The sequence below is a fragment of the Zingiber officinale genome, chromosome 10A (assembly GCF_018446385.1).
Source record: "Zingiber officinale cultivar Zhangliang chromosome 10A, Zo_v1.1, whole genome shotgun sequence".
In the NCBI taxonomy this organism is placed as follows: Eukaryota; Viridiplantae; Streptophyta; class Magnoliopsida; order Zingiberales; family Zingiberaceae; genus Zingiber; species Zingiber officinale.
Window position 1 is genome coordinate 14,259,087 of NC_056004.1, and position 13,450 is coordinate 14,272,536.

General features: G+C 39.8%; 1 non-coding gene across 1 annotated transcript; it reads right to left on the minus strand.

The window, feature by feature from the left end:
- Positions 1-13,087: 13,087 nt before the first annotated feature.
- On the minus strand, positions 13,088-13,193 carry LOC122028362. The gene has a single exon (XR_006124757.1). It is a non-coding gene; the product is annotated as a small nucleolar RNA R71 (small nucleolar RNA).
- Positions 13,194-13,450: the final 257 nt, after the last annotated feature.

Sequence of the window (13,450 nt, forward strand, 5' to 3'; positions counted from 1 at the left end):
TGGCCCACTTAATGCCAACTCACCAATGAGGTGGCAAATGGTCAAGTCAAACTTGACCCTTCATCTTCCTCTCAAGTCAAGTCAAACTTGACCACTTCTCTCTCATGGTTGATCAAATATAACCATTGGTTCAAGTCAATTTTAATTTAATGAATCTTTATTCATTAAATTAAATTGATTCAATGTGTCTAAGTCCAAATTAGACTCATTTAATACATGAACCGAATTGAGTCCAACTCAATTAGCCTAATTTGGATTACTCTTAATCCAATTTGATTCATCACATGAACCTAGTCCTTTAGGTTCAACAAAGAAACCTAATCTCCATCTAATTGTCCTTTGTGTGTGACCCTATAGGTTCTTGTAACGTTGGCAATGCTCCTAAACCCATTTAGAAGCATAAGTAATGAGCGGTATCTAGCAACACATCATTACTACCCAAGTTACAAGAATGTTGAGATCCAACATCACCTTGTGACTACTAATTATGACTCCTCACAATATATGACAAGTGTCCTTCTATCCTTGACATCTAGATTGATCAATGTGAGGCATAGACCATGTCATCCTCTAATCAATCTAAATCTTGAACTCCAAGTAGACTCACTCAATCAAATGAGCTCAATATCTCATATTGACTCATTTGGGCATGGCCATGCACTTCGTGGTCTCACTCTATCAAGAAAATCGCTGTCACTCCCGTCATATACGAGGGATAGATCCCATCTACATCACTCACATCCCTCCGCATAATTTGTTGCATACCCAATAATCACCTTTATATTCCACCTAGTTACGGTTGACGTTTGACGAAGCGAAAGTGCGTAAATCCTTATGTAGGGAACCATGGTGAGTTCAGGTCCAAGGACTAGTAGTCATACTAATAGCCACATGAGAAAGTATATGACACTCATATAACGATCCATGATACTTTCTCATGGCGGGTCATTTAGTATACATTCTCCAATGCATACCCATGTGTCAACTTGATATCTCCATATCCATGACTTGTGAGATCAAGTCATCGAGTTGACCTACATGCTAGTCTCGTCGCATTAACATTGTCCCTAAATGTTAATACTCGACTAGGAATGATTAAGAGTAGTGTTCCCTATATCATCTCACTATCGATTCAACCAATCGATTGATATAGGTAAGAACCTTCTACTCAAGGACGCTATTATACTTAGTTATTTGGCACCAATACAAGTAAGTATAATAACAAAAAACAAATGCCTTTATTTATATACAAGAATATGATACAACGAGTCCATACAATTATCAAATGATTGGCTCTAGGGCTCTAACTAACAATCTCCCAATAGCACTAGTACCAATCAGTATAGGCTCTAAGGCCTAATGACCTAGTGTGACCATCATGCTTTCTCTGTGCCAAAGCCTTGGTCAAGGGAACTGTGATGTTAGTCTCTGTGGGTACTCTGCAAATCTTCACATCTCCTCTATCGATGATATCTCGAATGAGATGGAAGCGCCGTAGTATGTGTTTGGTCCTCTGGTGTGAGCGAGGTTCCTTAGCCTGCGCAATTGCTCCATTGTTGTCACAATAGAGCTCAATAGGGTCAGCGATGCTAGGAACCATCCCAAGTTTAGTGATGAACTTGCGGATCCAAACTGCCTCCATTGCTGCCTCTGATGCAGCAATATACTCGGCCTCTATTGTAGAATCAGCGACTGTGTCCTGCTTCGAACTCTTCCAGCTCACAACACCACCATTTATGCAAAACACGAACCCTGACTGCGATCGATAATCATCCTGGTCGGTCTGGAAGCTGGTATCACTGTAACCCTTTACAGCTAGCTCGTCATCGCCTCCATATATCAAGAAATATTGTTTAGTCCTTCTCAAATACTTAAGAATATTCTTGACCGCTATCGAGTGACTTTCACCTAGATCTGACTGGTATCTGCTCGTCATGCTCAAAGCATACAAGACATCAGGACGAGTACATAGCATGGTATACATGATAGATCCTATGGCTGAGGCATAAGGGATCTGATCCATGCGGTCTCTTGATTTGCGTAGATTTTATATACTTTTATGCATGTTTTGACGCACATTTACATACTTTGAGCTTGCTTGATCTTTGCATTTTTATACTTCTAGCTTTTCTTTTAGCATATTTACTCTTTTTGTTCGGAGATCTGCTTTTTGTACATTTTTTGTACACAGGAGTCAAATTTGGTGAAGATTCTACATTCTTGGACAAACTTACGAGCTAAGCATTGGAGAAAACACTTGGCCGTGTGCCACACATGGCACTGCCTAGGTGGAGTGCTCTAGCAGTTTGGTCAACCAGGAGAAATAGACAAGGAACTTGGCCTGGCCGTGTGAACCTCACACGGTCGTGCCAAGTCTTGAAGCAAATCAGAGTTTAATCCTTACATGGCCGTGTGGATCTACATGACCGTGTAAGGTTTCCAGAAACCGAGAAGGCCCTGGCCATGTGCATCACACGGCCGTGCAGGGTTGTCAGCGCTTAAAAGTGGTCTGGCCGTGTGCACCACACGACCGTGCCAGGTTTCCAGAAGCTGGGGCAGTCCAGGCCGTATGGATCTACACGGCCATGCTTAGAGGTCTTGATGGGAGTTGTCCACGGCCGTGTACCACACACGGCCGTGTATGGATGTCAGAGTGGGGAAAGGCTCTAGCCGTGTGAACCTCACACGGCCATGCCTCGAGGCCGTGTGGCTCCTGAAAGCCCCCTCTATTTAAAGCCTCTTTGAAGATTTGAAAGGGGATCTTCTCCCCTTTGGGAGAAAGCAAGATTTGGTGGATTCCTCCCATTCTTGGGAGGATTTTTGGGCGATCTAAAGGGAGATCTTGGCGAATTCGACTCCGAGAGTGAGGATTGGATCCGAAGATGGAGCTATATTGTAGATAAGTTTTCTTTCTCTCCTCTTCTTGGATTGGGATTGAAGAAATGCTTGTAATCTTCTTATCTTTGGTTTTCTTTCTTCGTTTTATGGAGTAGATCTTTGTGTTCTAGGATGGAGGGAGTATTTGTGAGATAAATTGATGTAAACTCTTGTGGATTTGCCATTTCTTTGTTTCTATGATGTTGCCTAGTTTGTATCAATTGGATCTTGAATGATTAATTGTGATTAGGGCTTAATTCTCATTCTTGATTGATTGTTTGGATATCTTATGGACTTTGTAGAGATTAACTCTCACTCGATTTTCCGAGGGATCCACGTGACAGGTGCAAGCCCGTGTAAGGACGTTTGAGGGATAACCTTGAAGGGGAAATGAGAATATTCAAGAGGGTAGGATAGATTTTATGATTCAATCCATGTATCTTTATGGGTTAAGAAGCTATGAACTTCTATGTTGTTATCCGAGGGAAGCATAGTAATAGGTGCAATCCTGTGTAAGGACAACGTAGGTTCATATCTAATTGATCACATTTAGGTACATGTTTCAGTCCTAAGCCAGTTATCTATTGCAAGAGAGAACCGGCAACCTTCTACAAATGTTAGACAATTGAGAAATAATAATTGGTAAACCATATACATTCAAGGGATCTTACATAGAAACCAAAACTCCTAGAACCTCCCTTTATCATAACTCAAACCCCAAACTCTTGTTTGTTAATCTTTCATTTTAGATTTGTTTTTCATCCTTAGCAATTGAAACCAATTAATTAGTTGTTTAGCTAATTCGCTTTGAGACATTTCTAGTGTTTATTCCAGTCCCTGTGGATATGATAATCTTTTATATTACTTGCGACATTTCCGTACACTTACGGAACGTAACAAGTTTTTGGCGTCGTTGCCGGGGATTGCGCTATAACATTGGAGATTATCAATTGAGTTAGACTAAACATAACATTTCTATTTCTTTTCATTTGCATATTTGTAACTAATCTCTAGTTTTCTGTTTTCATTTTCCTGTTAATTTCTAACTTCTTGGAAATTCTTTTGTAGCAATTTCAATTTCTAACATTCCAATCTTACCTTTCTCTGTTTTTAATTTCTTTGTTTGATTTAGTTTCTATTGCAATCTTGTTCTTGTGTATGCGAAGATCCAACTTTGCAGGAGAATTTTTTCCTCTTGACCCTGAAATTGATAGAAAATTTCATAGAAGAAGAATTCTGCAGAGACAAATTGAAGAACAAGAGCATTTGAACATGGCTAATAGACCACTAAAGGATTATGCAGCAACTTATGCTAGGGGTTTTCGATCTAGTATTTCAAGACCCTCAGTGGAGGCAAATAATTTTGAGATCAAACCTACAATTATTTCCTTGGTGCAGAAAAATCAATTTGGTGGAGGACCACATGAAGATTGAGGTTTTTCGGGCCGCGAAAACCACTTTTTCGTGTCACGGAAACCCTGAAACCCCGCCACCGGATCCGTGCGAAGAATAAAACTTTCAATAAAACTACGAGTACGAGTTTCTTACCTAGATCTACTCTTAGATCTATATGTTTAGAAAATTACCCTTGATGTGTGCCCTTTATGAATCCCGCTCGTCCAAGGAAGTGTCGGATCTCAAGATTGTCAACGTAGACAATCCTCTAGAAGTATCCACACGAACAAGATGTGTTCTCTAACACACAAGGATGGAGAAGAGAACACCACAAGTGTGCTAGCACTTCTTGATGCTCTCGAATGGGATTGGAAGAAGAAGAAAGGAAAAGAAGAGAACACATTCCTCTAAAATCTCTATGTGACTTTCACTAACCTTTCGTCTTGGATTAGACTCACTCTCCTTTCTTCTCCCTTGCTTGAAACCCACGACCAAGAGAAGAGAAGGAGCAAAAAAAGAGCTTGGGGAAGAAGATGATGTGAATGTGAGTGAATGAAAAAATCATTCTCATTCAAAACCAAAAAGGGTAACCCCCATTCTCATTAAATGTGGCCATTAAAGAGAATAGATTTGTAACCCCCATGAGGTGGCAAACTTTGATGATGTGGCACATCATCATTAGTCCTCCTGATGGCAAATCACTAATGATGTGGCAAATAGTCAAGTCAAACTTGACTCTTCCTCTTCCTCTCAAGTCAAGTCAAACTTGACTTAATCTCTCTCATGGTTGATCTAATCCAACCATTTAATTCAAGCCAATTTAATATAATGAATCTAATTCATTTAATTAAATTGATTCAATGAGTCATAATCTAAATTAGACTCATTGAACACATGAATCAACTTGAGTCCAACTCAATTAGCCCAATTAGGATTACTCTTAATCTAATTTGATTCATCACATGAATCTAATCCTCTTGGTTCATCATATGAACCTAATCTCCATCCACTTGTTCTTTGTGTTACCAATAGGTTCTTGTAACGTTGGCAATGCCCCTAAACCCATTTAGGACCATAAGTAATGAGCGGTATCTAGCAATACATCATTACTACCCAAGTTACAAGAATGTTGAGATCCAACATCACCTTGTGACTACTAATTGTGACTTCTCACAATATATGACAAGTGTCCTTCTATCCTAGACATCTAGATTGATTAATGTGAGGCATAGATCGTGTCATCCTCTAATCAATCTAAATCTTGAACTCCAAGTAGACTCACTCAATCAAATGAGCTTAATATCTCATATTGACTCATTTGGGCATGATCATGCACTTCGTTGTCTCACTCTATCAAGAATATCGATGTCTCTCCCGTCATATAGGAGGGATAGATCCCATCTACATCACTCACATCCTTCTGCATAATTTGTTACACACCCAGTAATCGCCTTTATAATCCACCCATTTACGGGTGACGTTTGACGAAACCAAAGTACATAACTCCTTATGTAGGGAACCATGGTGACTTCAGGTCTAAGGACTAATAGTCATACTAATAGCCACATGAGAATGTATATGACACTCATATAACGATCCATGATACTTTCTCATGGCGGGTCATTCAGTATACATTCTCCAATGCATACCCATGTGTCAACTTGATATCTTCATATCCATGACTTGTGAGATCAAGTCATTGAGTTGACCTACATGCTAGTCTTATTGCATTAACATTGTCCCTTAATGTTAATACACGACTAGGAATCATTAAGAGTAGTGTTCCCTATATCATCTCACTATCGATTCAACCAATCGATTGATATAGGTAAGAACCTTCTACTCAAGGACGCTATTATACTTAGTTTATTTGGCACCAATACAAGTAAGTATAATAACCAAAACAAATGCCTTTATTTATTTAAGAATATGATACAACAAGTCCATAATACAATCATCAAATGATTGGCTCTAGGGCTCTAACTAATAATCTCCCACTAGCACTAGTGCCAATCAGTGTAGGCTCTAAGCCCCAATGACCTAGTGTTACCATCATGCTTTCTCTGTGCCAAAGCCTTGGTCAAGGGATCTGCGATGTTAGCCTCTGTAGGTACTCTGCAAATCTTCACATCTCCTCTGTCGATAATCTCTCGAATGAGATGGAAGCGTCGTAGTATGTGTTTGGTCCGTTGGTGTGAGCGAGGTTCCTTAGCCTGTGCTACACCTCCATTGTTGTCATAATAGAGCTCAATAGGGTCAACTTTGCTAGGAACCACCCCAAGTTCATTGATGAACTTGCGGATCCAAACTGCCTCCTTTGCTGCTTCTGATGCAGCAATGTACCGGCCTCTGTTGTAGAATCAGCTACTGTATCCTGCTTCGAACTCTTCCAGCTCACAGCACCACCATTTATGCAAAACATGAACCCTGACTGCGATCAATAATCATCCTGGTTGGTCTGGAAGCTAGCATCACTGTAACCATTTACAGCTAGCTCGTCATCGCCTTTATATATCAAGAAATATTCTTTAGTCCTTCTTAAGTACTTAAGAATATTCTTGACCCCAATCCAGTGACTTTCACCTTGATCTAACTGGTATCTGCTCGTCATGCTCAAAGCATACGAGACATCAGGACGAGTACATAACATGGCGTACATGATAGACCCTATGGCTGAGGCATAAGAGATTTGATCCATGCGGTCTCTCTCCTCTCTAGAAGAGGGACCTTGAGTCTTCGAAAGACTCACGCCATGTGACATCGGCAGAAATCCCTTCTTGAAGTTCTGCATGGCTAACCGAAGGAGTACCTTGTCAATATATGTACTCTGACTTTGGCCAAACAATCTCTTAGATCTATCTCTATAGATCTGTATCCCTAGAATGTGGGATGTCTCACCTAAGTCCTTCATTGAGAAACATGTCCCTGGCCAAGTCATGACAGACTGTAGCAAAGGGATGTCTTTCCCAATGAGTAGTATGTCATCCACATACAATATGAGGAAGACAACTATATCCCCTACAACGTTCTTGTAGACACAAGGCTCATCTTCGTTCTTGATGAAACCAAACTGTTTGATTGCATCATCGAATCGAAGATTCAAGCTCCAAGAAGCTTACTTTAGTCCATAAATGGACCTATGCAGCTTGAATACTCTGCCAGTATGCTGTGGATCTACAAAACCCTCAGGTTGTGTCATGTACACATCCTCGAGCAGGTTTCCATTCAGAAATGCGGTTTTGACATCCATCTGCCATATCTCATAGTCTCGGTATGCTGCAATAGCAAGCATGATCCGAATGGACTTAAAACACGATATTGGAGAAAAGATTTCATCATAGTCAATACCATGAATCTGCTTGAAACCTTTAGCTACCAAGCGACCCTTATAGATAATTCCATCCATGTCAGTATTTCTCTTAAAGACCCACTTACACCCAATGGGTTTAACCCCTTCAGGTGGATCAACCAAAGTCCATACTTGGTTGGTGTACATGGATTCCATCTCGGATCTCATGGCTTCTAGCCATTTCTCGAAATATGGTCTCATCACAACTTTCTGATAGGTGGTAGGCTCATCCTCTATGAGCACAACGTCATCATGGTCAGATAAGAGAAATGAATATTTCTCAGGCTGACGACGTATCAGACCTGCGAAGAGGTATGTCTACTTGAACTGGTTGTTGTTCCTCAACTCCTTGTGGAACAACATCATCCACAACACTTTGTGGTTCCTGTTCAATTTCCATCGAGGCTTCAGTGCTATGGTCCGCATCTTGAACTTCTTCAAGATCGAAGGTACTCCTACTAGACTTTCTAGACACAAAATCCCTTTCTAGAAAGACCCCAGTCTTAGCCACAACTACCTTGTGCTGACTGGGAATGTAGAAGTAATATCCCTTAGTTTCCTTGGAATATCCAATAAAGTAGCACTTGTCGGATTTGGGTCCCAGTTTGTCCGAAACTTGACGTCGTACGTAAGCCTCACAACCGCAAATCCTCATAAAAGACACCTAGGCATCTCTCCCAGTCCATATCCTATATGGTGTCTTTATGATAGCCTTGGATGGAACTCAGTTGAGTATGAAGGCTGTTGTGTCTAGAGCATAGCCCCAAAGAAATGTAGGAAGATCTGTGTGACTCATCATAGATCGCACCATATCTAATAAGGTACGATTCCTCCTTTCGGATACACCATTCGACTGTGGTGTTCCAGGAGGAGTGAGTTGGGATAGAATCCCACACTCAGCTAGATAGTCACGAAACTCATGGCTAAGGTATTCTCCACCTCGATCTGATCGAAGTATCTTAATACTCTTGCCAAGCTGATTCTGTACTACATTCTTGAATTCTTTGAACTTTTCAAAGGATTCAGACTTATGTGTCATCAAGTACACATAACCATATCTACTGAAGTCATCAGTAAATGTGATGAAGTACCTATAACCTCCTCTAGCAGCGACATTGAAAGGGCCACATACATCACTATGTATAAGTCCTAACAAATCAGTCGCTCTTTCGCTGTGCCCACTAAAGGGAGTCTTGGTCATCTTACCTCGTAGGCATGACTCGTATATCTCATATGATTCAAAATCAAATGAGTCCAGCAAACCATCCTTATGGAGCTGGGATAAGCTCTTGTCATTTATATGACCTAAGCGACGGTGCTAGAGATAGGTTTGGTTCATGTCGTTTGACTTGAACCTCTTGGTATTTATGTTATAGATAGGGCTCTCAAGGTCTAGAATATAGAGTATGTTCATTAGAGGTGCACTATAATAGAACATATTGTTTAAATAGACAGAACAACATTTGTTCTTTATTATAAACGAGAAACCTTTCTTGCCCAAACAAGAAACTGAAATTATGTTCTTACTTAAAGCAGGCACATAACAACAATCATCTAATTCTAGTACAAGCCCAGAGGGTAGAGATAGATAGTAGGTTCCTACAGCAACAGCAGCAACCCGTGCTCCATTGCCTACTCGTAGGTCTATCTCGCCCTTTGTCAATGCTCTGCTATTTCTCAGCGCTTGTACATTAGTACAAATGTACGAAGCACATCCGGTACCTAATACTCACGATGAAGAGGTATAGAGGTTGACTTCTATAACATGTACATCTGAAGTAGAAATCTTATTTCTCTTCTTCTTAAGATCTTCCAAGTATCCTATGTAGTTCTTCTTCCAGTCCCTTGCTTGTCCTTGATATAGGTGACAAAGATGTTCAACCATATCGTAAGTGCCCATCAACTCATGTTGCTTCTGAAGCTCAGAGTTCATGGTTGCGAGCATAAGATAGGACACATCTAATGCGTCATCTTGATGCTTCTTATAAGCATCTTTGTCAGCTCGCGTGGCAGTGGCAGGAGGAGCCTCCAGAATGGGCTGCTCCAGAACGTACAGTTTACATTCTTGAGTGAGAACTATTCTCAGGTTCCTGTACCAGTCCAGGACATTTGCTCTGTTTAGCTTATCCTTCTTAAGGACAGAACGTAGAGAGAAGTTATTCGTGTTTGACGTCATGGAAAATCTACAACAGAAATAAATGCAGAAATAAATATCATATTCTTTTAAATCATTTAATTAGGCCTTCAACTAAATGATGCTCCCACTGAATTCTATAATTCATGTGGGACAAGATCCACATCATACTAACCCATGAGTTAACTTTGGCTAATACGCCCAAGATTTAGTATGATCGGTAGATAACGATTACCAATTACATCTCTATGCAACTCTTGTTTATAGAATCATTATCCGTAGTTTTATTAAACCTTGAGTTAGCTTTGGCTAATATGCCCAAGAATTAATATAAATGTGATTTATGTCCTATCTTTCCAACCGTTGGAAGAATGCCTAGAGTTGTACTCGATCCAACCGAGTTAACTACTTACTCAATCTAATTGTGTTGTAGTCACCCATGCGTTGATAGGCGGGACCAAGATTGTCCCTCCGTACCCTACCAAGATAATATGTGTTGTTCTGCTTTGGCAGATTCAACAACACATGTGATTGAGGTAGTGATAGGTATCACGGCAAAGTAGGCATTAGAGTTGACGTGATTTAGATCTAATCTAATCGTCGATGGTGTATCATATACTCGATATAGATCTAATCTAATTGTTAGGGTGCAACTTGTACACAGTGTAGATCTAATCTAATCGTAAGGGTGCATCTTGTGCACGATTTAGATCTAATCTAATCGTTAGGCACTAATTAATTACTTAATTAAGCATGCATCACACACACAAGTAATTAATTAAATTTTGTGATTAGTCATGGCCCTACTATGATCTTCTCAAGCCAATGAAAAGATTGGATGGTCAACCTAGGGTCAACAGCTTCTCAAGCGCCTTCCTTTGACCACCTTGTGTTGCTCATGCCCTCCTCGTAATTCCTTCTCGTGTGGACCTTCCACCGCTCCAATTTTGTACATTACAATTTTTAAACTCGAGTTACATTTGAGTTTAAATCTAATTTACAACAAGAATATAAAATAGGGAGGCACGATGCGCAGGACGCGTATCAGATACAGCACACACAACACAGAAAATGGCACGCAGGCCATAATATGAATTACAACACATCGAATCAGCCATGACTATCACAAAATATACATAATTCAAAATTATGTAATTTTCATAATTTTCTGTAATTTTTCTTATAATTTTTACAATTTTATAAGGCAAATTTTCATGGCAGTCCCGTTTAGCGATTTCAGGCGCAATCGCGGAACGAATTCCCTTGCGGGGCCAGGGGAAGCTCCCCTACCCGCGATCTAACCATCGCGAGTGTCCCTTAGCGATCCAATAACACCTTAGCCCGCTGTCCCAAAAATATTTGGTGCGAAACTTTGCCGTTTCGGAAAATTCTTCTCGATAGTCGAAGCCTACAAGTGTCGAAACACTTGTGCTTCGTTTCTACGAGAAAAATACCCTTTAAAACTATAAAAATCATAAAATTATAGAAATTCACAGAATGTTTATTTTTCATAAAAACCAAAATAAACTCGTACACATCTTCGGACGTGGCTCTGATACCACTGTTGGGTTTTTCGGGCCGCGAAAATCGCTTTTTCGCATCGCGGAAACCCCGAAACCCCGCCACCGGATCCGTGTGAAGAATAAAACATTCAATAAAACTACGAATACGAGTTTCTTACCTAGATCTACTCCTAGATCTATATGTTTAGAAAATTACCTTTGATGCGTGCCCTTTACGAATCCCGCTCATCCAAGGAAGTGTCGGATCTCAAGATTGTCAACGTAGACAATCCTCTAGAAGTATCCACAGGAACAAGATGTGTTCTCTAACACACAAGGATGGAGAAGAGAACACCACAAGTGTGCTAGCACTTCTTGATGGTCTCGGATGGGATTGGAAGAAGAAGAAAGGAAAAGAAGAGAACACATTCCTCTAAAATCTCTATGTGACTTTCACTAACCTTTCGTCTTGGATTAGACTCACTCTCCTTTCTTCTCCCTTGCTTGAAACCCACGACCAAGAGAAGAGAAGGAGCAAAAAAAGAGGTTGAGGAAGAAGATGATGTGAATGTGAGTGAATGAAAAATTCATTCTCATTCAAAACCAAAAAGGGTAACCCCCATTCTCATTAAATGTGGCCATTAAAGAGAATAGATTTGTAACCCCCATGAGTTGGCACACTTTGATGATGAGGCACATCATCATTAGTCCTCCTAATGCCAAATCACTAATGATGTGACAAATAGTCAAGTCAAACTTGACTCATCCTCTTCCTCTCAAGTCAAGTCAAACTTGACTTAATCTCTCACATGGTTGATCTAATCTAACCATTTAAATCAATCCAATTTAATATAATGAATCTAATTCATTTAATTAAATTAATTCAATGAGTCATAATCTAAATTAGACTCATTTAACACATGAATCAACTTGAGTCCAACTCAATTAGCCCAATAAGGATTACTCTTAATCTAATTTGATTCATCACATGAATCTAATCCTCTTGATTCATCATATGAACCTAATCTCCAACCACTTGTTCTTTGTGAGTGACCCAATAGATTCTTGTAACGTTGGCAATGACCCAGTTACGGGTGACGTTTGACGAAACCAAAGTACATAACTCCTTATGTAGGGAACCATGGTGAGTTCAGGTCCAAGGACTAGTAGTCATACTAATAGCCACATGAGAAAGTATATGACACTCATATAACGATCCATGATACTTTCTCATGGCGGGTCATTCAGTATACATTCTCCAATGCATACCCATGTGTCAACTTGATATCTCCATATCAATGACTTATGAGATCAAGTCATCGAGTTGACCTACATGCTAGCCTTATTATATTAACATTGTCCCTGAATGATAATACTCGACTAGGAATGATTAAGAGTAGTGTTCCCTATATCATCTCACTATTGATTCAACCAATTGATTGATATAGGTAAGAACCTTCTACTCAAGGACGCTATTATACTTAGTTTATTTGGCACCAATACAAGTAAGTATAATAACCAAAACAAATGCCTTTATTTATTTAAGAATATGATACAACAAGTCCATATTATAATCATCAAATGATTGGCTCTAGGGCTCTAACTAACATGAAGACCCTAATCAACACTTATAGGTCTTTTATGAAATATGTGGGACAATGAAAATGAATGGTGTTCCTTTAGAAGTAGTGCGGTTATTATTATTTGGGTTTTCTTTGAGAGATAGGGCCAAGCAATGGTTGAATTCTTTGGCTCCCAACAGTATCAACACTTGGGAACAATGTGAGCTACAATTCCTTGATAAATTCTATCCCCCAAGTAAAACTGCTCATATGAGGAATTTGATTTCAAGTTTCAAACAAGCTGACTCAGAATCTTTATTTGAAGCTTGGGATAGATACAATAGTATGCTCAGACAATGCCCTCACCACGGTTTGGAGAGATGGTTAGTGTTGCATACTTTCTATAATGGTATTAATTATCATACCAAAGTGTCCCTTGATTCAGCTGCTGGAGGTGCACTCATGAATAAAAATTTAGATGAAGCTGAGGAAATCATAGAGAGTGTAGCACAAAATCATCATCAATGGGCAAATGAAAGAAGTGGTGGTCATCCTTTAACAAACCCAATAACAAAAGCATCAGGAAAGTTTGATGTTGATGCAGTGACTATATTGGCTGTAAAACTTGATG